This window comes from Solea senegalensis, linkage group LG13 (assembly GCF_019176455.1).
Source record: "Solea senegalensis isolate Sse05_10M linkage group LG13, IFAPA_SoseM_1, whole genome shotgun sequence".
Taxonomy (NCBI): Eukaryota; Metazoa; Chordata; class Actinopteri; order Pleuronectiformes; family Soleidae; genus Solea; species Solea senegalensis.
The window spans coordinates 15,574,615-15,602,348 of NC_058033.1; the positions used below are offsets into that span (position 1 = coordinate 15,574,615).

At 39.4% G+C, this 27,734-nt stretch overlaps 1 protein-coding gene across 2 annotated transcripts in view; it reads left to right on the forward strand.

Moving 5' to 3' along the window:
• Positions 1 to 27,734, forward strand: part of pcdh1a (protocadherin 1a) — a 120,932-nt gene that overhangs the window by 23,954 nt on the left and 69,244 nt on the right. The gene's annotated exons all lie outside the window — the stretch shown is intronic.

Genomic DNA, 27,734 nt, shown 5'->3' on the forward strand with positions numbered 1-27,734 from the left:
AATTTTGCTCACCTTAAGAAAAGCCTGTGGCTGGAAAGAAGCACATGTAAATCCTGTATAGTAAAGAATGGCTTGTTGAGGTTGCCAAAACCCAAACAGATGTTTCAGATGTCCTAATTAGATCACAGTGTTATCTAAGCATGTGCCAGCCATTATTGTATAGGCAAAGCCACATTTGGTTTGTTTTCCACACGAGGCAAAAGCGCTTATATCAATTCAGAAATCATTTCATCTTCTCCCAAGACTCGGCTGAAAATTGTGCAGCCCTTTGATTGCTTTAGATTAACCCACTTTGGTGCAGAATTCCTGAAATGCAGTTTCTGGGATATTGTATATAGCTTCTGAACCAAAAAATACCGTGATATATATCTATATTTTTACCATCCCAGTTGTTCTGAAAGCAGAGATAAACCAGGAAATGCCAGAAATAGACTTTGACATCCAAAATCTTTAACCACAGTCCTAACCAGCAGCTGTCATATGGAATTAAGGACCATGGACAGTGTCTTTGTTCCTGTTACACACTCCTCACATTGTATATAAAAAAAATTAGCAGCGGGAAGAAACGTGAAGCACTTTTTGTTACATTTGTATTAATATGGAAAGTGTTTAACACATAATGATTGCTTGGTTGAGTTTGTAGATCAGTGGAATGAAATGATACACTCGTTTGAATGTATGAAATCCAAGAAAAAGAATAAAGTGCTCCATTTTACTGGAAGGTTGTGAAAGATCACAGCGACAGAATCAAACAAAAGTGAGCCCTTTAGTTATTTATTTCAGATAATACAACAGCTTTTGGCAAGGAAAAGAAATAATATTGTAGACTCAAACAAACGACGATACGATGCTGTAGCTTCCGTGTGCTGAATTGAGGTCCCTACAATTACCTTCATGCAGCTCGCACCTGTTTGGATTGTATTGTAATTAAACTGGGGACATTGGGAATTCCCCTCAGGGTCTTGGCAAGTTTGTACTATTCTCAGGTGTGTGTTACAAGTTTGTTATTGAGTCTGCTAAGGCAATTACATGCAGTAAAATGTGCAAATTCCAAAGGAATTGTCATCGATGTGGCAATATCGCACTGTTAAAATGCCAGAATTACAGAGAGAGGATTGTATATATATATTTTATTTATTTCTTTTATATTATACATCAATATTAATGAAAAATGCAAACACACACATTAGCGTGACATGATTTTTCAAGAGGTGTTCTCTGTGTTGAGAGACTTGCTCAATTAAATTCACTCACATTTTCAGCCCTAATCCTCATTGAAGGTAGAATGTCTTGCCTGGCGGTAATGCCTTTAATTATTTATTCAGAAGCGTTACATTTCACGGATAAGGAGCATAGGTAGAAGTCTGTGCACCCTGTAGGCGACTGCATGTCGTCACCGACGGAGGTGTGATAGATTCACGGCGGTTGCTGCAGAAACCGGCGACTCACATGAGTCATTAAAGCTGTTAATTAGCCCTGATGGGTCTAAGAACTTGCACCTTTCTTTCACACTTCACCCCATGCAGATCCTACATTTGACGAAAACACATCATGGGTGGTATGGAACATGCAAAAAAGACAGAAAGAACAAATCATGTTCCACACAGCAACCACACATTTGTTTATGGACATTCAAAACAAAATATATACTCAGGTACTTGTATTGCTGATGCTTGTATTGTTCTTTTTTTTAACTGAAGGCACCAATTACCAAATCAGCTGAAAATTGGGTGAAAGCAATTTTCTGGACTTCAACAAGCTCTTTTTTTTTTTCTAAATCTGATGCTAATGTGCACTAAAACACCTTTTTACCAAAAACAGTTTCATTGTCTGAAATAACATAGCTATCTTGTCTGGTCAAAGATCTGCGTATCTCTCCAAAATGACAAAATTAGCCAATCCAATCCAATTTTATTTATAAAGCACATTTAAAAAAAAAAGAAAAAGCAAACAGTACAGTAAAATAATAAATAAAATAGAATACAAATAACAGATGTAAAAAAACAAACAAAAAAAATAAATAAAAATAAATAAAATAACACATTAGTAGACTGCGTTAACCAACAGATGAACGAGTTTTCTTGTTCCAATTGAACCGAGATAAGCGGACTATTAGGTGTGAATATGACTCCATATTAATCATTTCTACACAAATTTAGATATTGATTCCTCTGAATCAATACTATGACTATGTCTTTCAGAGTAGCCTGACTGTTTCTTTGCAATCTTGCTCTGAGAAATATTTCCTTTGAACTTGAACTGACAATTATTTCACAAAGTTTGGCTTGAAGTGGTGAGCCACGATCAAAATAAAGCCTTTGATGTGTGGTTTCAAACTAATTACGACATAACCAATTAATCTGTCGATCGTTTCTTCAATTCATTGACTACTCTTTGAAAAAAAACTTCCAAAACAAATGGATGATGCTGTTCTTGTGTCTTGTTTTGCCCGCAAACCAAATGTATTTAGCTTTAATGATTTCTTTATTATATGGAGCAATACACCAGACAATTCTCACGTCTGAGAAGCAGACACTCAAAACACTAAAAAAAACAAACTGATTAATGGATTATCGAAATAGTTCCATCACGATTCATTTGCTCCTTTTATACCCTCAACGGTAAACCTTCTATAGCAGTATAACATTTTAACATTTTAAGTGCACTAACTTCGTTGCATAGCTTTATATAAAAACACAATAAGGTTTGTCAGTGAAAATTCATGAAAAGTGTTTCCCTTAATTCTTTCCTAGAAAAGGGCTTTGTAGGTCCCTTTCTTGTCTGCAGTTACCTGAAACCAGTCTAGTGAATTCTCAAAGAGGTAAAGAAGTGTGTATCGTGAGTCAGTAAGACTTCATTAACCTGCTTCTTTGTTAAGCAAAGTCCACACTTGGTGAACTTTAGGCATCCCTTTGAGCTGGGATTAACCCAATTTTAGCGGAGGTGTGTTACAAACGAGCCTGGAGGCAACATTTGTCACTTGTTCTACGAGACTGTGACACATTATTCTGCCTCGCTTGTACTGACGACCAGCAAAACCCAAGAAAATCATTGAAAAACTGTCATCTAGGTTTCAGTGAAAAGTTGCGAAAGCAAAGGAACACGGCAGACTTGTAGTGTTCTCCATATCTTTTCCAATCTTGGTTTCCAATCTGCCTTCCAGTACAGGCAAGCACGCACATGCACACGCACGCTCAGTTTTTTGTGCAGCACATATTTGTCCTGGCTGATCACCCAGAAAGAAGGCGACTAGAAGGAAAAGGGAGGTGAGAGAATAATATGCTTTGGCCGGACTTCAAGCTCATACTTTTTAATGGCATAAAACCATGATTGAACATGTTGTGTTACATTGTACTGAAAATACTATGTACCTCACAAATATGTCCACCATTTCACATTTCAACAACATGATGAACTTCTAAATCCAATCTCAAACAATGGTGTGTTTTTTTTTCCTCAGGATACAATACATTTAGAACTCAATGCATTTCTTTTTTCTTTTTTTTTTGGATAACTATGACGCCATACTTGTTAGTAATGCTGCCAGAATAAGTAACTGAATACTACAGTTGTTATGTAGTATTTCTTTTATAATTATTATTTTACACAAATTGCTTTTTTTGTTGATGTTGTAACATTATTCGTATGCTGCAAATGAGCTCTATCAAGAAATACTATATCAGACGTGACTTTTGTCACTTTTTCAAGCATTTATCGCCTCAAAACCTATAAAAAACATTATTTTTTTGTGTGTTCTCAATGCAAAAGTGATTCATTCAATTTGAACCTGAATTGAAGAAATTAAATTTGAATTTGAAAAAGTCGATTGTAACTGAACGTATTGGTTTGGAAGTGTATTGAAATAAATTTGAAGCTGTCTTTCATGTATTTGCAAAAAAAAAAAAAAAAAAAATCAGCTCCCTAATTCATTCTCAAAGTTCAGTTTCTCTCAGTTAGAATTCAGTTTTTCAAATTCAAGTCTTCTTCCACACTTGGCAAAAATTGGCACAGATTGTTTTGGGCACAAATGTGTGTGTGGTGAGCAATATGTTCAGAGAGCAGCGCAGTTTATAATAACAGAATTTGTTACTGCAACTATAACATCGCAATCACCATACTGCACTGTCATGTTAGGGGTTATCATTAGTCTAAAAAAAAATCTACTTTAAATTTTCCAACATGCTCATAGATATAAACAAATACATGACTGCTTATGGCTTATCGCTCCACTCTCACAGCACATCTGTAGGCTTTAAGCCAGCGTTATCTGCTGGAAACCACCGCTATGAGGCGGATCGTGCGTGGTGTTAACATCTGTCCTGAGTGATCACATCAGGAGTGAACGGTGTTAAGTGCGCGATCAAACCAAATGTGCTTATGACACGTTGAGGAAGCATTTGAGATTCAGTCAATCCAGACTGCGCTTCGTCGAGGACACGCGTGACCACAGATCAGCTAATGTCTACTCCCTGAATGCTGAGGTGTATTGTCAGTTTACTTAAACAAAATGTTTAATATATTTGATGTGCATAAAGAAACGTGCGAGCATTTGTCTAGTTGTGGCTACAATATTCTCACTCACGGCCAGTTTTTTTTTTTCAAATCAGTCAAATTTAATTTCATCAAGTCATGCACAGTTTTCACTCTTTCACTCATCAATACTTGGACACACACATGCATTAACAAACAAATCCATCTGTGCAGTCAGACTCACTGACATCATTTGGTCCGTGTTACCAGAATGGTAAATGTTCTGTATTTAAGTAGCACTTTTCTCGTGTTGATGACCACTCAAAGCTGCTTTACACTACAGTTTTGCCATTCACCCATTCACATCCACTTTCAGGCAGCGCATCTCCTTTCACCCCATTTCATACCCATTCAGATGCTGCTGGCACGGCCATCAGGGGCAACATGTGGTTAAGTGTCTTGCCCAGGGACCCATCGGCATGTAGACAAGCGGAGCAGGGAATTGACCCCCCGACCTCCGCTCTACCACTGAGCTACCGTCACTAGAATTGACCCACACACACAAAAATCTCAACCTCACCTGGAAAATGGTGCATATCTCCCATTTTGGATTTAAACTATATACTACTGTTCAAAAAAAACTCAAATGTATGCTGTCATTTCTGTGTGAGCTGATACGCAACTGAGCTTTCTACTTGTGGTAGGAGGGGCTTATTTTTGACTCAATGAATTCTCCTACTCCTCACATTAGATAAGACAGTGAACACCACAAAGATGGAGCAAAAGTCTGGGGGTGATTTTCCTTGAATTTCTGACCTTGTCCTTCGGCTTGTTGATTTAATAGGCGGCAGAGATAAAAGTCATTATCTGGTTAGATGAATGAGTACCTAACTCTTTGAACCCCCCAAGTATAAGCAGACATGTCATAGCGCTCTAGGTGACCACAACATTTTTTTTTGGGGGGGGACATTTTATGACTTTGGTTAAATCTTGATAATGATTGTAATTTTGACATTTTAAAGTGTCCCTGCCACAGTTAGACTCTTTCTTTTCTTGTGCAGCAAGTCGTTGTCACTGAAAAGGTCCAATATGAAGAGTAGGGTTTGAAACCACTACTAGAGGTCCAGTAGCTGAAGTCACACAACCAAGGTTATGCCCATCTGGCAGGCAACAATCCCGTTCACCTCTATGGACCGGTCAGAAAACTTGTCTCTCCACTGGCTGTTTTAATTACAAAAGTGAAGATGGTGGAAAGCTGATTTACATAACGCTAAATGGTCATTGTGGAATTATTGGTTATAATAATGCTAAAGAAATCCTACTGTATCATTAATGGGTGATTAGTGAAGACAAGAGGCTGACATGGCTGAAACTGAAAGGCAGAAATGTAATGCAACGTGACAGTAAGAAACCCTCCACATACAGTGGGAGTAATTGCTTAGGACAAGTTGCTCAGTAGAAAGGTGAAAGGACCGTTGATCCACAGTAGTGGGCAAGGGAAAAGTCTCCAAAACAGTGATGCAAACCGAAACTGAGGCCGTCTCAGTGTGAAGCTGAAAGCAAAGAGAAGCATAAGGCAGCATGACTATCGCCCTTAGATACTGCTCACTGCTAATTTAATTTTGTTTGGGATGGCTGAACATGAATACTGAACAGGCAAAGTCTCCTCCCATCCTTGCGACAATAATTAAGCGAAGGCATCACGAAGTGTTCTTAACAAGCACTGAAATGAGGATTTTTTTTTTTTTAGAAAATACAAAGTTTTATGCAAAATAAATTGGGGAAAAAAAGTCCGAAAAGTTGAGAACAGTCATGAATCATAAAAGCAACTGCTTTTCTCTGAAGAGCTGCTCTCTTGCTGTTGATTATGACAAGTAACTGATACTAAATTTGGCCATCATCAACAGACTACAGTCCCTTTACAATCAGCCGGAATCAAACGCAGACTGAATATTCACGAAATGAAACGGCCACCTGCAGACAGTTGACAGCACCTGTGCGATTCGCAGGGCTTTTTAGAACGGTGAACCTGTCATTTATTCACATATCACGAGCCTCACTGATATTGAGAGGAAAGGGAAGAGAATCTGTTGACATGCAACTATGCTGGATACTTGTTTTGATTAGATGTCAACCTGTCAATACCAACAAATCCACCGCAGCGTTACAACAGGAGAGACAAAGAACACCTGACAGTGAACAAAATAATAAACTGATGTCAAATCTAGTTTTCTAGGGTTTTTTTTTTTCCCCCACGTCAACCCTAACATATCACTTGGGCAGACAACCGAGATGTGTTCAGATTGATTTATTTATATATTACATCTCAAAATAAAGACAAGTAGTACTATCACACTCATAAGTGTGTTGTTATCTGTGCTGCAGGCCATTCCAGAACTATATTTCTCTCTAATTTCTGAAAGCTTTCTATGAAGAAGAAACTTGGTGCACTGATTTGTGAAGTATATGACTGGAGTTCTGCCATAAGTCACCAAGGAAAGAACCTGAATGTATTACAATCTGTATACAAACAAGTTTCCTGGTACAGCTCACATTCAGACATACTGCCCAATAACCGTTCAGTCCAATAGCATAGTCCCAAGTTAATTCTGTTGAAATAGATAAAAGCCTATACATCAACATTAGTGATGTCTGCGTTGAGACTCTCAAGGTCCATCTTATTCCAACATTGGCACAGGAGTAGAGCATTCCAAAGCCTTGGCTGTGCATATTCACAATATTATGAGTCCATGAGTTATGATGTTTGGTAGTGGCAACATCAAGGTGAAGGTGTCTCTCTGGATTTATTTCCAAAGAAAGCTTGGTTTTTGGCTAAAATAAAAAAGCCTTTCAGACAGGTTGAGAGATAAGATAAGGTTTAATATTGGAGAGCTCACAAAAGGGCTACATTACAATGACAAATGGTATTGACGACATTTGTGGCAGTTGCCTTTGAGTGTTAGTTGCATCCCTGTCCCTAGAGGAGACAGCCCACACATTCATTAGCAACACACACTAATGGTTCCTAAAGTCAAAAAGTCTTTGCCTCTGACCCGAGTACTGGAACTGTTTTTTTTCCCCGGTTTCCCCCGAAATTTTGCATCGTGGTACATTTACGGGAATTCCCACCCTGCTGAGGTCCTCGAACGCACCGTCGACGTGCTCCTCGGCTCAGAGTGAGCGTCTGCTGAATGATCTCTGTGGTGTGCGGAAGTCCTTTTTTCCATTCGATTAACTACTCTGGAATCGATAATTGAGAATTGGATTGATAGGCAGAATTGACAATGGCATCGATATTGATAAAAACCTATCAATTCCCACCCCTAGTCCTGTATCAAATAAACATTGTTGGTCGTGTGTAGGAGATCTTATGCTGCGGTCACACCATATGTGTACCACTTTTGTGCTATTTTTGTGTGCATTCGACCGACTTTCTTTTTTTAAAATTGTCTAATTATCGCTAAAACTTGATGTGAGCAGGGAGAGATTTTCACTTTGATCGGTTTGTTTTTTTGTGGAGCAAATGGCGCAGAAAGACAAATGACATGAGCTCACGCATATCTACTCACATCTGTGCGTTGACTGTCTGTAAACTCAAAAAATGCTTGAAAATTATTTCTACTTTACTGGGTTGTGCATTTAATTGCTATATTTATTTTTTATGCCATAGTGTTGTACATACAATGGGGATAGTTGTTTGTCTTCATAATGTGTGGATAGTGGATGGATAGTGTTTACATAACTTCTGAATATGAGTAAGTAAAATGGTAGCAACAAATAAGTGAAAACATTGTGTTCACAAACCAATCCGTAATTATTATTTTGTTTCATTACCGAGCTAGTAATAATTTCACTGCTGGTATAGACTTGGTCTTAAAATCTTGAAACTCCACCCCTTCTTATCTTCTCCAGCGTGGCTGCTCATTGCTAAATAAAACCTGCACCAGGTATTTGGAGATAAAGAGGCCAGAAATATTCACCTAACATCCCCTGACATCCTTTGAAGTACCCCGCCAGGGTAGAGAGGACGTGTGTTACCTTGAGTTACAGCAGACGGAGACGGATGTCAGCTGAACGATCAAGCGCCGCAAAATATAAAAGATGGCACGGCTCAATAATTGAGACTTATGCGGAAAATGCTGGGCGCACACGAAACCCGCTCTACTCAGCACATTTGAAATGTCTTGGCACTTTCTTGGTGGCCGTCTGATACCGCCTTGTTTCATGTTCACTGGTCTGGAGACTGCAGGTGCCGGAATATCACAGCAAACATTCTAATAACTCCGAAGCCAGAGAACGGATTCTTTACAATTCTTGTGACATGACGGGTGAATTCATTTTTGATGAATGTGGTGCTCATTAGTCTGAAGATTTCTGGCTGTAGATCAGCAGATCAGCGGGAGATTTATTGGTGAGTTCCAGGAAGCTGAAAGGAAAGAAGATCAAATATTCATTTAACCAGAAATCTAAATCTGTAGATCACGATATGACGTGGAACACGCCTGGGTTTAAATACACAGCATCTCAACAGAACACATGGAGAGAGGCTGCTAAACATGGGGCTTGAGTGAAAACTGCCCATTGGGCTTTGGCTGAAAATGTATCCAGTTAATGCTTAAGTCATAAATCACTGAGATTAAAGTTAGAGTGATGTTCTCTTCAAATGATGTTCCTTCTTTACAAAAAAGTGACAGTACCAAATTAGCTGTGGATTCGTATAAAAAAAGGTAGAAGTGGCAATTTATCTTTTAGAGCAAGTCCCGCATTGATCGTCAGGTCTTACTGTATCATTTAGTTATTCATATCATTTTCTATTTTTTACTGAAAAAACAGCCTTTTCTGACTGAAGTTTGTGAGCCGCTCACTCTCCAGCACCAAATTCCATAGAGGAAATTAACATTTCTAGCTCACAGGTACACAACAGCTGCTGATCGGCTGCTGCCGTGTTCGGTAAGTTTGTCTCTCTCAACAACAACAACAACAACAACAAAAGGCTCAAAATAACACAGTTGAACAGTGGGTCAACAAATCCTGTGTGCACAGATGTACAATTGCTGATGTTCTCAATGGGTTTTGGTGGGAAGAGTCAGTGGTTTAACAAGTGCTAGCTTCCTGTTGTGAAAGGTCGTCTAACAGTCAGATAAAGAGGTGAAAATGCCGTGTTCTTATGCTATTGTAGACTTACGTTTGCTTGGATTGTATTTTGTTATGTGGCGTACAATCCGTTTTTCCCGATGTCCCCACTGGCAGCCATGTTCCCAGCGAGAGCACCGAACTATCGCTTCGATAAACAGACATAAGTTAACGAAAGTAACATTTATGTTTGAATAGATCGAGAAAGGAAATTCTTATAATCGCTTTAGTGAGCAGATAATATTAAGATGCTGCCGACTACTCTATGTAGCAGAGAGGGCATTGATTCTAAATGGCCCAATAAAGAAGCCCTTAACTAGAGGGATGATCAACATGGTGAGGGCAACGAAGGCAACACTGAGGCGAATGACTTCAATTAGCAGGCTTGGCCTAATGAGAGAGCAGGTCTTTGAACTGGGACACAGGCATTGATTTCATTTGCACCTCACTCTTATACTGAATGATCAGACTTGGCCCTCTGGGATTGGTTTGTCCAATCTCATGTCTTACTATAGATGTGTAGATAATGAGCTTAGACCATGTGCAGAATACAGTATTTGACATGTTTTGTAGAATTTAAAGTATTATTAATATACTTGTCTGTGCTACGATAGGAAATAAGTGATCTGCAGCAAACTGGTATGACGAAACTTGGTTAATAAACCGTCAAAGTACAAGGTACACAAGCTGTGTAGTTTGTTTGCGTGGGCACTTAAAGTTCTCCTGTTGTATTTCGCTTTTTAAAACCTTTTTTTTTTGTGAGTCACCACTTCCATTTTTTGGAATTGAACTCTTTTAAACCTGATTATTTGTATTACGGCACAACATGGCCATTGTGTTTCTTCCTTCTGTAAATATCCTTCATCAGACTGTACATACAAAAATACGGCTGCACTTAAAGTATCCATTTGCGATTTTTCAGGTAACGCAATTACAGATTGATTGAAGTCAGCTTCTTTTCAATGTCCACTGTGCAATAGATTTAAAGTGTACCACATGACCTCGTCAAAGCATTAAAGGACTAGTGTGTAGGCTATAGTGGCAAGTGGTGTATTGCAACATGCTAAAACATGGCAGACTTCATGGAAGGCAAAGGTAATGAAAACACAACAAATGATCAGGTGATCACCGTCATTTTAAATAATGTCTCTGTTGACATCAATTTTACACCCTGGACCTTGAAGGACTATATTAATGCATGGTTCACTCACTCACTCACTCACTCACACCTACGGTCAATTTAGAGTGTCCAATTTACCCAATTCCCCAAAAGGTTGAGAACTAAAATATATAAAGTGCTTCAAACATATTTACATTGTTTGTTCTAATGACAATCAAATACTAAACAATTAAACTGCAGCTTTTGGGATTGACTAATTGCATTGGTACCAATTGCAATTTGGATTTGAAAAAGATTCACTGTTAATTAAAAAGCCAAAGGAAAGCATCAGATGACATCTACTCAATATAAAGTACTACACATGTTAATGTATTTTAGGGTAGACGTTTTCTTTTATTTTAGAGTCACTAACCTTTAAATTGAAAGCTTTATGTCGAGATATGTACTGATATATCGGGGCATAGTTTGAAAATACAATTTTTTTAGAACACTCCCACTAAAACCTGCATTTAAACTCGATCTCCCGTGAGATTTTTGCTAGTGACCACGTTTCATGAGCTCCATACATCATATCCATTTTAATTTAATAATTACACACTAAACACATTTGTATAATGCGACCATGTATCGATTTAACCTCAGAGAGGACCTGTGCCAAAATCCCTCTGATGAATTGAGGGAAAGTTCCATGCAGCTCGCCCTGACTGCCAGCCATGAGCCGTCTTGATGTCATCAAAATGTCCAGCGATGCTGACTTGCTCTTTGATGCAGAGGGGGAAGTAATTAAAGTGTTGCTAGTGATCTATATACGTATTAAAAAGTGATGGTCTGCCCCTATCGATCACGTCTGATGAAGAGCCAGTGGTTCACACTGATCTGCTCTCTTTTTTTCTTTTTTTTTTTCCCACCTCAGGCTTATATGTATGCGTTTGGCACACGTTCCGATCTGAAAAAAATAAAATAAATAAAATGAGTAACTCCTTAAAGTGAAGCTTTGTTGCAGCTCAGCGCCAGGATGGCGTTGCCTTTAGCTGAGATATTATATCTCCACATATCCCAGCCTTCCTACCTTCTGCCAGGCAGATTAGTGCTTTTATCAATAAGCAGCTTAGCACCAAAGTGTCCCTCAATAATATGCCATGGTATTTCTCTCTCCCTCTCTCTCTCTCTTCCTCACTCACTCTCTCCCCCAGGCTTCACTTTCCATGTCTGTTGCTCTTCCACACTTTCATAACCTCACATTTCCCTTTTCCCACTCCCGGAAATTCTTCCCTTTCCTTTAATTATATTAACCTGCGACATAGAGAAACAGTGAGATGTCATGCATTCTTCTCATCAGGTCGCATTAGGAACCTACAGAGGCCCAGGAGGGCCAGAAAGCACTATCCCCATCAGACATGCTCACCCCATTAGGATCCTGCATTGCACCATAAAACCCATTAAGGTCCATTAGGGAAGTGCTGTGGGCCACAGACACCTTTAAAACCAGCAAGAAACAAAGGTGCACAGTTACAGATGGTGTGAAACTTATTTGATTTGCTATGTTTCCCTGAGGATTTATTCAGAGCTGCTGTTTGTGTCGGATTTTGTTGCCCAATAAGAAGTGGCAACAACATGCAGATATGCAATTGCGCCTGCTTGGGTCTACTTTTTTTTTTTTTTAAGGGTATGTTAACTACTTTTTCTTACAGTTTGACAGCCCATTGACGTGGCAAATGAAGTTTATAACCTGCTCAATCTCCTGCACCAAAGTCCATTGAGAAAATCTCTGTTTTTAGCCTGGATATGGAAGCTGCTGGTCCTCTTCTGCCTTGTGTGTTGAGTTTCTGTCACTGAGGTAAATTCAAACAAAAGCTGTGTGAAGTGATATAAAACAGCTGATTTTCTCTATGGACTTTGGTGCAAGGAAGTAAGTGGTTTACAAAGTGACACAACCTTTGTTTTCCAGTGGGAAAAGGCTAAAATGGCGAGACATAAGGCACTACTGATAGTTACAATACTGCACAAGCGTTTGATGATTTGTCATGATTCCCTCAGGGTTCATTCAAAGCTCCCGTATATGTGATGCTGTGTTGCACAACAAGAAGTGGCAGCGTAGATTTAAATGCAACTGTGAAAGATCCTTCCCTTAATTCGTCGGCAGCTCTTTACAAATACAGGACATTGCGTCCCTCATTCGAGTCATTTGTTTTGTTTAGCAGACCATGATAATGTGCATTATGAGACATAAATATAAATGATCACGGGCATTATTGAGCCTAAAACTGGCCCCACTTTTTTCCGCGGGAACAGCCGGCGACAGACCCTTTTCACCCTCCTTCGATAGGGAACAATCGCACAAAGCTGTGTGCGGCCTCAGCACACTGCTCCTCATGCGATTAGAGCGCTGCTTATTACACTTGATGAGCCTGACCCAAATCTTCCTGAGGCAGACACATTTTTCATGTAGCGGGTTTGAAATTCTAAATCCCACATGGAGTCAAAGGTGAATCCCTGACTTGGCCATAAATTGCAGCTTCTGCTGCGAGAAGCTACCATTTCAGGGTTGTTGTTTGTTTGTTTTTTTGTGTTTTTTTATGATATGTCGTATAAACATCGAGGAAACGGCTGCAAATGTGTCGAAAGCGGTGTAATTTGTCAGTGCCACGTGCTCCCATTGAAGCAAAAGTTTGGCACACTTAGTTTTGGAGTGTTGCCTAATGAATGGTGTTTAATTAGCTTTGGGAAACATTTCTCTTATGACAAACAGTTGTGTGGCTGTGATTAACTGCATGTGTTCCATGCTTTCTTTTTTCTTTTCTTTTTTTTGTCCCTAAGTTTGTTAACAACAGCAAGTCAGGATCTCATAATTATATCTATCTATTACCCCAAGAGTATTTTAGAGTACATATTATTTCTGTTATATTATTGAAACTCAATGCTTTAAACAAACGGAAACAAACTAATTATAAATATAGAAAATGGAATACATTATCTGAATTGTATTTATGTACTTTACACACATTATACAAGTCTGTATTTAGAGCATGGGAAATGTAAAATAGGAAACAGAGTTATGAAATTGCCCTGCAGGACCGTGCTCTGCTGGGGGGACCAATTTATTTCATATTTTAGTAAGTTTGCCCCTAAAGGTTTACATGGCACAAAGATCCATTAATAATCCTGTTACAAACGAAACAAATAGTGTCTAAGTGTGATAAATTGAATGTATTCAGCCTTCAAATAAAAAAAAAATAAATGGAGAGGAACTTTAGAAGAAGAGGAAACTGCTTGAAAAATATAATTTCACCGTGCCTCTGCTCTCTCATCCCTCTGGTATTTTGTTTTATCACTGTCTTTTCTATGCAGCCATAATGTCACTTACGGTGTCATTTGCAGACAGACACTAAAGCTCGTGAACCTTTTAACTGCATGACTGTCTCATTTAAAATAATGTACAGAGAATGTGCGATATCGTATCGCTGGCATTCACAAAGGCCTTTTTGTGTGTCTTTTCAGTAGCAATACATGATGAAAATGAATGAATGAATGAGAATAATGAAAGGAAAGTAAATCCGTGCAAGTGAGGAACAAACAAACAGGGATCTGATCCTGACCGTCCTTAGGAATCCATGACAAATGTTAAAACAGAATAAAAATGATGGTTTGTTCCAGTTCAAGTCTGAAGTCCAGAACATTGACTCCACTTCACATTCCACTTTAATTACCATTTTATACACTCCCTCCAACCGTTATTTACTGTCACAAAATAAGTCAAAAAACAAGCCTTCACCTTCAAATATTCTATCATTAACATCACTTATTAGTGCTTATTTAAGAATGTCTTGTCCTCTTTCCGAAAGGACTCACTTTTCATGCCCTTAATGTACCACAACTGCCTCCATCTCTGTAATCACCCACTTACTAAAAGTTGCAGTGTGTAGTATTTGTGGCCACATGTGGCCGGTGGGCCCTGAGTTTGACACATGTGATTTAGTACTGAAGTTATTGCATAGTGTATACTTGCACATTTTTTGGAGGGCTGTTCAGGGTGATCAGCATTGCAGCTGCTCCTCAAAGGCAGATGACATCGCGAAAAGCCGGCAAATTAAATGATCCGTTACATTCAGGATGTAAATCCAGGAAAGGATTTGATGCAGGAATGTTATATGTATTCTATCTTTAACCAAAGTTCACTGCTTACAGTCTTGTGTGAGATGGTCTTGTGCCACACACGGCACGTCATCTACTTCTCCTAAATATTAAAAGGTAAGCTGTGGAAATGCCAAAGAACAAAGGAAAACACAGAGAAAGAGAGCAGAATGTTGTTAGAAATAAATAAGTCTCATTCATTTTAATGTTCTTAACATTTTAATGTTACTTCAGCATAGTTTAAATTGAATTGCCGAGATGTTTTTTTTTTTCTTTGTATATGTGTAAGTGCTAGCATTTCCATTAACAGCTGTTACATTGTAAGAATATTAAAGTTACATTATGTCGGATTTTAATTTAAAGGTTGTGACACATCCAACCCTTTTTAAAGCTATCTGGCAATTAGACCCTTTTCATTATACACTTACTGTAGACACATCTGCAATTGCCTTGAAAAAAAAAAATCACAGAAGCTTCTCAACATTATAGTTTTAAAAAAAAAAAAAAGCCTTAAATATTTTCACTGTACACAATCATAATAAAGGAGAACATAAGTGGCCTTTTGTTTTATTGTGACTGCTGACAAGAGATGATTCGTAGTCTGTTCTTTGTGTCTGTACTGGCTGTTTCCCAGCATGCTCCAGTCTTGTTGCTAAGTAAGGCCAACATGTCACAATGATGCTTTTTTCCGTCATTAGGTCGTTAAGCAAAATTCCAGAAAGCTGTCTTCAACCTCCCTCCCTGTGTGTTGCAGTTACATATGTGAGGATGTTCCTATTTCTCCCATTTGTTCAAAATGTGTGGGTGCAATAGGTTTGCCTTCTCTGCAGCTGCAGGACTCGTCGTCACCCACGCGACACAGTGTCTCGCTGTAAGGCTGTGTGGGTGAAAGTATTCCAAGACTGGTTTTGTAACCCTTTCCCGTCTTTTTGATGGTGGCTGTTCGTGCTCCGTCACTGTTGGGATTTCCTCAACATGACAGCTCAACACCTCCACTGTTGCCCCCCGTGGCATATCCAGGATGTGTTGCATCAGTATCTTATAACAAGCCCCGTTATTTGGTGGGTCTTCAGAGGCCTTAGGTGTGCTGTCTAGGCTCTGGGTCAGGGTGATGGTGTTGATGTGCATGTCGGAGGGAATTTCAAATCGTTTTTTTGGAAAAGAAAGTGGGCAAAAGTCATACTTAACAAGTCCCATTGCAGACGCTTGATACACCATACAAAAATGTTATTTACAAGTGTTAAAACAATCTTTCGTTTTAGTGTTTGTGTCCATGTTGATGATTTACTCTCTCTAGAGCAGTTAATTTCAGTCTGTTCGAATAAGTTTATTGTAGAAATACAGATATATTCATGAAATAATGAAATTGTCATCACGTCTTTGTGAACGTATTGGTTGAAAATACAAGAATACTACAGTTAATGTTGTTCAGTTAAATACTTGTTTATTTTTAGTTTGATTTACTCCAGATCACTATAATCTGTATTTGCAGGAAGGGGTACATATATATTTTTTTTAAGTTTTTGTATTATTCTTCTTATTTTTTATAATTTATTACTATTATTATCATTGAAGTGAAAGAAATTGGACTCCACTACCGGAAAGAAAGTATTTAAAAACACAATTCAACAACTATCATTAAGCCCGAGACACTTGGATCCAGTAGTTGCCGACATTTCAGTCAATGTAAAGAAAGATTTCAAAGTAAGAAATATGTTGTGTGTGCTTTGTAGAAAACCATTCTTAACATTCAGCAAGTTTATGGCCCGATAACTGCACGAGCAGCAGAAAACATCTCGCAATTTTGGTGCTGTAATTGCAGACTCACCTCCGCACATGCACGCAGACAATTCAGGTTTATTACGCCCGGTGAAGGATGCGCCGACACATTATCCACCGGGGACTCGACATGTAATACAACTGCCAACTACACCCCACTGCCTGAGCCAGAGAAAACATTTTTTTTTTTTTTAAACCTCCAACTGATTGGTTTTTAGTGAGGAAACACCAACACAGTGCTCATTACTGGCCCCACAATTGTGTAGACAGACACTCGGCCAATAAAAGTTTGTTGAATTGTGCCTGTGATGCATCCAGGAGTGCTGCATCAGCATGCAGCCTCTGCTTCTTTGCAGGAAGAACATAAGGAAATGAAAGAGGGGCCATGGTCAAACTGAAGTGTAGGAAACCATTATTAATTGTATGATATTAGAACTAAATCCAACATTCATCTTCTATTGAGAAAGTGTGCCATGGCTAAAAGTCTACAATTATATTGCTATGCTTATACGTAATGTATGCTTAATTTAGCAACTGTAAGAATATATCATTCAGACGTTGCCTGTGGATAGATTATTTTACTCCAGGCTGTAGCCTGCTACTGTTACTAGGACATACATTAGATGGAGCTCAGTGAGCATGTCCATCCAGGCAGACAGAATTATGTCTCTGTGTGTGTTTGTGCGTGCGTGCGTGCGTGTGTGTGTATACAGAATGCATCCTTTTTTCCAGTGATAGGAGAGCGAGGACTGGTGCTCGCAGAGGTCGGGCGATAGATGGTGATGGGCGGTTGGCGTAAGAACGGGGAGGATCGAGGGGGGCGAGGTTGTGGGCCAAATCTCGTCCTCGCAGTTATGAAGGAGAAACAAACTGATCTGACAGTGACAAATGAACCAACTCCACTTTTCCAACTGCCAGTTTAATGCCTCTCACACTCCTTTCTCACCCTGTCTCTTCCCCAATCCCAACCATTTTCTTCTTGAGTGGCCTCAACCCCCCCAATCTCCCCCTTTTCTCACCTACCGAGCTCCTTTTCTGCCTCAATTTTCACTGCTCTACATTTTGCCTTTTTGTTCCCCCTGCAATGTCCATTATTTCTCTCCCTCCCGTCATTACTTTCCCTATAGCCTTTTGTGTCTTCCTGCTTTAGAAGTGTTGGCGTTTGAGTTTTGCATGTGAAGAGGCTCCTGCCGCATGTATTACGGAGCCCCTTTAATAGACTGATTCTAGTGGACAATCATTATTTCTTCCGCTTTCTGTGTCATGTCCCCGATGTGACGAACATGGCATTTAAATTCCATAAATTGCCTTGCATGTATCCAAACTCTATAGCTTTTGAGTGGACTTGTCATAGCCGGGTGCCATTAAGCAGGAGACACTGAAGTAGCACAGAAGATGAAGGCATAGCTCAGCAGTGATTATTGTTGAGGTTTAATGACTGCCTTGCTCCTGTAAAAGACCTTCTGGGGTGCTGAAATGAGATGCCAAGTAGAGAAGACAATTAATTGCTTGGCTTCCTTTTGTCCCCGCCCTCATCCCCCTGTGTATTTGACTGAAAATTGATAAGATAAAGGCTCAGGGCCACCCAAGTACCTTAAGAGACTCATCTGACTATTATGTCCCATTTATTGTGGGTGCACTGTTTGAGTTTAGTTAGTGTTGTTTATTTGTAGCTCTTGATACCTTGCAGTTCGGTTTGTGAGGGTTATTAAAGTATTACTATTATTATATACACTGCACATTTGTGGTACTTTCATAGACTGTGTATAAGAAGTCTACATAGATTAGAAGTCTAATCTATCTTCTTTTGTCATTTTTTTAGGAGTTAGTTTTCTGTTGGATATCTTGAAAAACAAAACAATGAAATCATAGTTTTATAAAATGCTGTCCGAAGACTGAAGACCGGTCAACAAATGCACATGCTCCATGTATTTACGCCAGCTGTAACGGACAATACCATTTTCCATCCGTAGGAGCACAGCGCATATGAGTGGTCACTGTGTGACTGACAGCTAGTACAGTCCAGCAGGTGATGTTCAAAAACGGATGTGGCGCTCGCTGATCAAGTCGTTTAGATTAGCGAAACGCAAAGATGTGAAGTGCCAAAGCCGATAATCCATCAAAAACATTTATAGATATAAATATCAACCAGGAAATGTGCAACAGAAATACTTTTCTCATCCCATCTCCCAGCCATATGTGCTGTGTCTGACCATTGTTAACCTCTGGCTTTCAAACTGACACCCACTGACCGTGATCTGACCCCAAAACGAAACATATGCAAACTTACCCAAGGGTTTGAGTGAGTGAGTGAGTGAGTCAGTCAGTCAGTCAGTCTGGCTGCTGTCACACGTCTGCCCACATTGAATCAGTCAGGAGATAAAAGTAGATCTGTAGATGAATCCATAATGGAAATAATTGTTATTTACATTTCTTTGGACACTATGTACTAAGAGTAATTAACAGTCGTTCAAGGTTTCGCAAGGAGTCAATGTGCCATTTGCTTTTGTTTCCATGTCCTTAATGGAAATGGCAGGATACTGTGCGAGTGCAAAATGTCATAATACAGTCATGACTGGTCGGTTTGTGTGTCTTTGCCACTTTTAATTGTGAGCAGCCAGCATGAATCTGATGTTATGTATGATAATATAAGAAGCAGGAAACATAATAATAGCAGCATGAATTAATTGTCCATGCGATGTCCTTTTGCTACAGTCTACTTGACTTGACAGCTGTAACTGAATGTGAATAATCAACCGGCAAACAAAGGCCTATTTGTACACGCTTAAACATTCTCAAGTGCTGCAGTGCCGTGTAACCTTCAGAAGAAAAATTCCGTCAGCGATAGCTGAGGTGTTGTGAGATAAGTTTGGAGAGAAAAACAATGATTTGAGTACTGTTGTACCTGTTTTAATCCCTGGATTACTCCAAACACTTTTTGTTAAGACATTTATTCTGTTTGGACTTTCTGTATTCCTTATCTTGGGAAACCAGTTGTTGTGTGTCCTGTTTTAATTTATAGTTTCTCCTTGTGTGTACATTGTAAGGTTTTACTTCCTGTCCTGGCTCTTGATTGTCTGCACCACCCTGATTTGATCCACCTGTGTGTGTTGGTGTCTGCCTCCCCAGTGTTTGTTCCTTTTCCCCCTGGTTTGTGCTATACTTGAACTTCCTGAAGGACATTTTTTGGTCATTTATTCAACCTGCATTTCGGGTCCTCCATTTTGGTTATTCAGGGCGCCCGGATTTATTTAGATTTGTCAAAAACATTTCAATGATTGAGTGCTCCTGCCCCTGTTTCCAGGATAACTTCAATGCTCAATATCTGACAGTAATTCAATATTACCGTGTGATTTGACTGGGAAAGTTCTACAAACACCGTACAAACTCTCCAAAATATCTTTCCAAAACTCCGAGCTGTCGCTGTCCTCCTCTCCTTCTCTCCCTCTCACTCGATCTTCCCTCAGCATATGTTTACTGTCAAGTGTGTCATGTCATACATCACTGGAAAGCTCTCGTTGTCGACGATCAGAAACCACATTTTTTCGAATTACAGCCACCGTTTAGGAATTGCGCTAATGAGAAGTTGACGCCACAAACGTGTGACGCGCTGGTCAATCTTGTCTGTGATTGGACGGTTGTTCCGCGGACGTCCTGAGGGGCTATACCGTAATGACAAGTATGAAAAGTCACTCACACACTCAATTAGGGAAGTCAGTCAGTCATCATTTAACCGCTTTATCCTCCACCAGAGGGTCGCGGGGGGTGCTGTGCCAACCTCAGCTACATCGGGCGATAGGCGGGGTACACCCTGGACAGTTCGCCAGTCCATCGCAGGGCCACACACAACTAGAGACAAACAACCATTCACTCTCACACTCACTCCTCACTCCTACGATCAATTTAGAGTGTCCAATTTACCTAATCCCCACATTGCATGTTTTTGGACTGTGGGAGGAAGCCGGAGAACCCGGAGAGAACCCACGCACACACGGGGAGAACATGCAAACTCCATGCAGAAAGGCCCTTGTTCCAACCGGGGCTCGAACCCGGGTCTTCTTGCTGCAAGGCGAGAGTGCTAACCACTACACCACCGTGTGGCCCCAATTAGGGAAGTAACACTCACTAATTTACAATACGATAACACTGTGGTAACGCGTCCATGATGCAATAATCATTGTGAGAGTAATATAGTGAGACACACTCTGACTCCTCTGTTACCCACAACAGAAAATGTTCATAGCGACATGTATTTTGATCTCTTGAGCTCTGGTGCTGTTAATGGGAAGTGTTTTTTTTTTTTTTGCCTGGTTGGATTTGTTCAGTAGCTAAAGCGAGTCTGAGAAGTCGCCAGATGTCCCCAGAACACGTCATATGCTAATTAGCATTAGCATCGTGCTGTATTTGCTTATTGCCTGTGATAGATGGTGCCTTTTGGCTCTGTTTACATTTAAACTGACTGATGAGTTGGAAAGTTAAAAGCAGCGTAGTGCGTTACCTATTTTCTTTCTCACAGAAGAACGTGTTGAAGTTCAACCGTATAACTGAATCCTAAAATAAGGAGAGGAGAAAACAAAACTTGTCTTCCCAGACACTATTTTACTTGCATTAAAAATACAGCTACGTGATTGTTTCACACACAACAGAACTAGTCACGTTCTTCCTCCGAAAGTAGCTACGCTTTGTCCAGAAAGTTGCAAGATTTGTCTGATTGCTGGTTTTGTTTGACAACTTCTCGTTGAATCTACAAAAAAAGGAGTTCGTTTTGCAGCCAGAAGACTATATGTTCATTCCTTTATACAATCTATGCGTCCATGACAATACTGATATTCACTTATCGTGAAATCGACAGTATGGTTCCGATCCCCACTGTCAAATACAGGTATTTGTTTTTTGCTATATCACAATATAACCACAGCTCTGACCAAAGTCAGTAGACTTTTCCTGCTGCAACTGATCAATGAGGCTCAGATTCTATTTAAATGTCAGTCTTTGTGTTTCTGCCGAGACACATTCTCATTGTTACAAGTTTTGCGCCAACGTAGGAGCAATTTCATACCACGGAGTTGCGGGAAGTGTCACAACCATATATGCAGGGTTAAATGGTAGAGTAAACATATTCTGTGAAGAAAGAGAGAAAAAAACAACCACAGTACACACTTGTTTATGAGCATTAAAAATGCATTGGTGCTCTAAATCATTATAATGCAAATTCTGAGTCTGTTAAGCAGCAGTACACTGCACACATTAGATGAGTGCAAATCCATCAAGCAGAGCAAAAAAAAAAATGTGCGGAATGTAATTGGAATAACAAATAGTAAGCTGAATGATTCAACATATAGTCAATACCATACAGAGTGGAGTCAAAGTAAAAAAAATGGAAAACAAAAAAGATGTTTACCACACCATTTCCTTTGGGTCGACACAATGTGCAGCACCATTAAGAGAGCAGCTCACCACGGGTAATGGGAAGTGTGATGAATAATAGAAGCTCAAATAAATACTGTTAATCAGTTGGAGGTAAAGATTAATAGCAAACGAGACAGTCCTTATTGCCTTCACGCAATATTTTTCTTTCATAATTATATAACGTTTGCATATTTCACCCAAGAAAATTCTACAGACAGTGTTGATTTCAAAATGCGTGATCTGCGTCTCTTCCTGCCTCGTCCTGCTCTCTGGTAGGAGTGTCTGTACAAACAAAGCACTTAGAGTGGAGGCTAAGGCATTGCAGTGTGGAAATTCAGCTCTCAACATAATGACTCTCAGAGGCTGTCGCAGCTTGTATGGGGGAAAGGATTGTTTCGGGTTCGCAGTCATATGAAATGTCATGTGGAATTTGACAAGATATGAGGAAGCAATCCCCTCTGAGAGCTCCACTGAACCGCACATTTTCTTATATTGTTCTCTTGTTATAATCAAGCCCTTGCGGGTGACCCATGTCATTGTGCGATAAAACTAATTATTTGCCACAAGAATTACTGTAGGCTCTGCTGTCTCGGGGTCAGAATAACTGGCAGCCTTCTTATACTATTAAAGTGATTATACTGTGTCACTGGCCAAGAATTTGCACACAGAGTTAATATCATTTAGCAAAGCTTGTTGCTGGATTTTTATTAATATACTCTGACAATGATAAGATCTTCCCCCGTGCACTGCCTCGAAAAATAAAACTTGTAATTAGAGTGTGTGAGATTGAGTAACTTTTATTGGAGAAGATACTGGGGATGTTGAAGCTGAATATATGATATCAGGTGCTAGAGACTGTGAAGCATTCGGTTAGCATTTAAAAAAAAAAAGTTTAGTTTGTTCATTGTGGGTCATTGTAAAAACATGGTGTTCAAAAAAGCTGGTATTAACTAAAGAAAAGGATTATTCTCAGCTAATTAGAGACACAACACTTTTGGTTGTTTAGCAATTTGACAGAACCAAATAACTTCACATACACACTGTATACAAACACTCCCTCCGTCAGGTTGGATAGTATTGCTTGACAAAGCCTGTTTTCAGATGAAGGATCCCGCATAAAAATAATGTTGACTCCATAAATATGCGGAATAACAACAACGACAACAAAAATGATCAAACGTTATGCACAGCAGCTTTAATATATGAGGGGGAAACGTGTTAGGAAAATATAATTTCATTTTATCTTTAGCTTTATAGGTTTGTCAACTTTAGTAGCTTTAGTAGATCAGTAGCTTTGATATTTATCCTCACTGTCAACACTGGTTCGTTGTAGTAGTTAAAATTAATCTGAGTGCAGAAACATTTCCTTTTCCCTTTGAAGTCTTACTCACTCTTGCACTTAACTGTATGAAAAAAGAAAATTCATATGTCTCTGATGTGCCAATCAGATAAATACATTACCTGCTAGTTCTCTTACAAATGAAAATGAGTCATTGGTTTTTCTTTCCTTCTTGTTTGCAAGTGTTTTTTTTCCGTCATATAAAATATATCATTTATGAGTTGACAGTCTATCCTGACTGCTTTAAAAAAGAAAAAAAAAACATACTCACAGTGGCAGTTTGCTCATGAAGGCCCGTGTTTTAGGTTCCAGCTGTAGAGAGGTTCAGTGGCACAGCTGGAGAGGGTTTGGAGCATCCAAGGCTTCCTTTTCTGAGCACATTGATATTTCCATGGCTGCACAGTTTGAGCTCCAGGGCATCCTACAAGAGGACAATTGTCCAGCTTCCACTTCAGTTCAAACAATGCGTCCACTGCAGCTGCATTCACTGTAGCATACTGGAATGCTTATGAATAGGACCCATGTAATTAGTGGAATATGCATCTCATATTGTCAAATTGAGATTCTCCTCACATCTCAAGCCAGTGTGTTTAGTGTGTGTGTGTGTGTGTGTGTCAAGTGTTTTGTATGGGAAGCATGTTGCTTTTTTTTAACTCCACAACTCAAGATAAATGCATTCTGAATCACAAGGCGTCCTATATCACAGCTTGAGCTAAAAAGGAAAAACAGACAAAAAGGAACTCTTTTAGAGCAGCAGTTAAAAAACAAAACAAAACTTTAAAACAGAGTAATTCATAAGTGAGTACTTTGACATGACTGTGTCTTTCTGCCATTTTATGTTCTGTCACATTTAGGCTTTGAATTATATTGATTTTGCTGTTTATGTCAGTTTAAAGACTGCATGTTTATTTGTCTTTCGTCACACATGGTGCCGTCTCGCTCTGTAAAGTCCCACTCACACCTGGACCACGCTGCTGCTGCAGAACTGCTGCTTTGTTTTGCCCTTGTGAATTGCCATAAATAATGGAATTTTAAATATGTCTCTTTAATTAACTAAATGTCAGGGCTCTACGCCGGGAAGCCATTGCATCTGCCAGTGCTTTTACTTGGTAAATAAAACGTTGTTGTTGTTTTTTTTACATCTTCGACAGATAAGGGCATTGAAACTGTGGTCAAAGGTCATTTTCTCTGTCTCTGATTTGCTGTAAAGCGTACACAGTATGCAGAGTGGGTGACCAAATGATGCATTTGGTTTAAAGAACATAGCAGTTTTTACAACTGGTGTACACCATCATCTGATCTTTTCAAGCCTGAAATCTCTTGACTATTGCAAACACTGCTTGGCCCATTTTAGCATGAAAACTCCGGGCAGTGGCAGTTTTGTCTGACATTAAAAGTGTCAGTTTCTCTGTCTTGTTGTGCTGTGAAGCACACATGGCTTGCAAGAAGTGCACTCGTGTGAGACGCGCTGCTCACACGTGCACACGTTTACATCTAGTGTCTTGCATATTGCGAGACGTTTGGAAACACCGCTGGGTTCATTTTAGTTTTAGTTTGTTCGTTTTTGTCTGGACGGCCAGAATTGGAAGCTTTTGGAAACAACGTCTCACATTACTTTCCTGAATTGTTCTGGTTTGGGTTCATGATCTGACCAAAGACAATACACAAGGAATATCAAATATAATGCACACTCTCAGCAACAATTCCCCTTCACGTGCAGAGGAGGTGGTGACACACTTTTGTAATTTTTCTGACCCATGTAGCACTTCTTGGTGGACATGGAAGCCAGGTCAGATTAGGGCAAATCGATTTTCTTATATAATAGGTGTGTGAGTAAGGGTTGTTGAGGGGCCAAACATATTGCCTTTTTTATGTGGGGCAGTGACACTTTGGTAATGGAGTGGAGAGCCCGGAAGCACCTTCACCTATTGTTCTTGCACAAAAAACTGTGCAGAATTCCATGTGAACGCATCTTGCATACAGAAAAATGCTGCAAAGAACAGTCCTTCTTTAAAGCTGAATTCTCAGTTCTGGACCTACTGAATGATAGTAGTCGTCGTGTTTTTGTTCATGTGCTATTAGCAAACATTTTCAATTTAGTCCACACAAATGCAAACTGGTTGACAGTCACTGGGGAGCTGGAGTTGATCCCACCTGACATAAGACGAAAGGCGGGGCTCACAGAGTCAAACAAGCATCAAGTGTCAAGTTAACCTAATCTTCATGTGACTGTGGGAGGATGTTGGAGTACCCACATGCTAATTATTTAATTACAGTCACTAAACTGAAGTATGCAAGTTCTCCTCATATCGCTGACTAACTTAAGTTTAAATGAGCTTCTGACTGTGAGTCCATCAGCCTGTGGCAGGTAAATACATATTTACATAGCAGCTGAGCTAAGCTTCTGACGAAGTGTAATCGTAAATCTTTATCCATAGTTATCCGGAAATTGGTAAAACAAAATGTGCATTTATGTGTGTTTTGATTCACTGTTATTAGGCAAAAATTATTGGATTGAACAGGTTTTTATACTGAAAGATGGCGTACTCACAACATTTGAAACGTAGGTACACAAAGACATTCTCCCATTTATAAAACACAAGAGTCCTGCACACCTTTTCTTTATGCACCCAATGAAACATGAAACTGAGCGGACGTGAATGAGTAACACCCACTATTCCACCCACAAATGAAGATACAAAGACTGTAAAACACCCTCTCTGACGCCTTGTAACTGAAAAACAATGGCAACTGCGTCAGCAAAGAAGGAAGAAAAGAAAAAGAAGACAAAGTGTGTGATCAATGCGTTAATCTATGATTTTAAGGATAAAATCTTAAGAAATCACTTGATTTCCTGTTTTGTTTTGTTCATACATAAAATTATCAACACTGTCATTTTCCCTTGCTCAGAAAGTTCAAACTCAGCTCTCCATTCATATTTCCTCTTTTTTATAATCACTGTTGCTAGATGCATAATATTAAATTAGCGGCTACTGTCTTAATGTCAGGCCAATGTTTTAAGTGAGTCTTAAGTTTTGTTTTTTTTCATTAAAGACAGCAACCCAATCCCTCACTTTATCATTTACAGCCATGTGATCCTTCAGTTGGAGGGTTGGAGTGCCCCACCAGGGGCAGTTTCAGATTCCTGATGATTAGAAAAAAGTTATTATAAGGTTCCATATCTCTTGGAGAAAACATAGCAGCTATTGGCCCTCTCCCCTTGTGGCTTGTAGAAGCCAAAAATGCTTACCTAGGATATGAAGCAAGTAATCTGCTTTGAGGTGGAAGGGGGGGAAAAAGAAGTAAGAGAAACAGAATTACTTGATTTGCACAAATGATATGCTCTTTGTCAAGAGTACAGTGTACACCCACCGCAGTATATTGGTTATCTGACAGAAGCTGTTTATATAGTCTCCCTTTTGTATTTCCACCTTGTCAACTGTGTAGTAGACAGTCTGCACAGACGGATAAGCTCAAATACACTATATCACAAAATGTGAACATTCCAGAGCCCTTCACAAAAGAAAGACTATTTTAGAAAGAGTGTATGCATGTTTGTATGTGCACTTGATAAGCACATGTCTTCAATCAATATGCTGCAAGTGTGTGATAACTCTTATATTTGACTATGGCCTACGGGCTTAGAAAAAGCCCATGTTTTTTGATAGGGACTGAGTATATTTTGTATTAGTCTGATGAAAACCAGACTTTTAAAATGCATATAGTAATCAGTGAGACCAGAGCGCAGGGACCGTCTACAAAGTGCAACTCCCGAATAAGATATTAATACATTATGGTCAAGTTATTGAAAAATATTACTAATAAATATTCACACATTGTACAAAAGCATTTTTTTTTTTCTAAATGAGTGGTGTAGTGTGATGTAGAGAACATCATTGACATTCTCAGAATGTTTGACGACACTACACTGTATTATGGTGAAGTTATTGAATTTTTTTCTGTTTTATATTTTTTTGGGTGTTGCACTTTGTATACAGTCCCTGAGTGCGGGTCTCAGGCATGACTGCACGTAGAGATCGATGTAGATTCTCCAGCTCTAAAGACGTCTCTTTTTGATGAAAATTAGTCTGTACCTTGTTGCTATGATTCAAAATATTTCTTGCATGTGTTTCAGCAATGTGTCTTTTAAATGTTTTTGATCACGGAAGTTCGAATCTGTGAATGTCTTTCAAACTTATGACAGACTGAGATGACCGATATTTTCTCAGTGGTCATGTCTTCTGGTTACCCACTTCCAGTGAAAACCATAAAAATGACCGTGCGAAGCTCCCCTGTCACAGGTCCCTTCCGGGTCACGTAGCTTGCGTTAGATGGAAAAATCAAAACCGGACA